Source organism: Tupaia chinensis, unplaced genomic scaffold (genome assembly GCF_000334495.1).
Source record: "Tupaia chinensis unplaced genomic scaffold, TupChi_1.0 Scaffold000426_1, whole genome shotgun sequence".
Classification (NCBI taxonomy): Eukaryota; Metazoa; Chordata; class Mammalia; order Scandentia; family Tupaiidae; genus Tupaia; species Tupaia belangeri.
The window spans coordinates 2,198,626-2,199,658 of NW_006159931.1; the positions used below are offsets into that span (position 1 = coordinate 2,198,626).

Sequence of the window (1,033 nt, forward strand, 5' to 3'; positions counted from 1 at the left end):
CGAATACCGCAGTAGAGGACTGCAGAGCCTGTGAGTGGGGCGCAGGTGAGGCCCTAGGGTAGGAACAAGAGCAGCCAGCGCAGGAGTGCAGGCTCTGGCCCCACGCTGCCATGCCTGTGCTCTGGACGTGAACCCTCGCCAGTGGAGTGACCTCGGGCTGGCCGCCTTCACCTCCCTGGGCCTCAGGTCTTCACCTGTAAGTGAGGGGGAGCCACAGCTCGCCGGGGGTTGTGGGGATGAGGTCCGCCGGGTCATGCAAGCACTCAGGCCTGCAGTGGACGCTCAGGACTCGCCACTCGCTGAAGTGAGCGCTCCATTTCAACTGGATAGTAACTGCCCCAGGGCAGGAAGTGTCCCCCAGGCGATCACAGCAGACCTTGTGCTTAGAGCACGCCGTCCTGGGCCAGCCAAGCCCTTCTGCCTACCAGGAGGGTCTCTCTAAGGGCATGGAGAAGGTTGGCGAAAAACCGTCATGGCTATCTGAGGGGCCAGGCAGGGGTGAGGAGTAGGGAACGGGGCTTGGAAGCATGAGCATGGTGAACACAGTGGCCACACAAACATGCCGACACACAGCAATGGCACCCAGGGGACAGGCTGCACCGTAGGCAGGATTCGATCCCAAACTTTGGCCCACGAAGCCTTGGGGTTCTGCTGGTGGGAACCACTGAGCCAGCCGTGAACCCAGAGTGGCCATGCGGCCTGACTGTGAGCAAGACCCTCTGCAAGCTGAGCAAAGCCGGGTCACTAAGTGTCTCCAGGCCTTGGATCACAGGCTCCGAAGTTCTATAACTGTACGGCTGTAGGTTCCATGGAGCTCACAATGGCTTCTGTGTCAAATGTCCACTCCTTCTTTGGGGAAAGAACCAGGTGAACTTCGGCCATGACTCTATCCCTAGATTCTGGGTACCTGCTAACTGTGAATAATTCTGTCTTCCCATTAAGCCGTGTCTTGTTAACTCAGTTTATACTATGGGAGTCGGTTTGGCACACAGCAGGTGGTTAATCAATGCGTGTCCACATGGCTGAGGCATTC

The 1,033-nt window shown here is 58.1% G+C and overlaps 1 protein-coding gene across 1 annotated transcript in view; it reads right to left on the bottom strand.

The window, feature by feature from the left end:
* CCDC149 (coiled-coil domain containing 149) overlaps nt 1-1,033 on the bottom strand; it is an 80,558-nt gene that overhangs the window by 11,757 nt on the left and 67,768 nt on the right. The gene's annotated exons all lie outside the window — the stretch shown is intronic.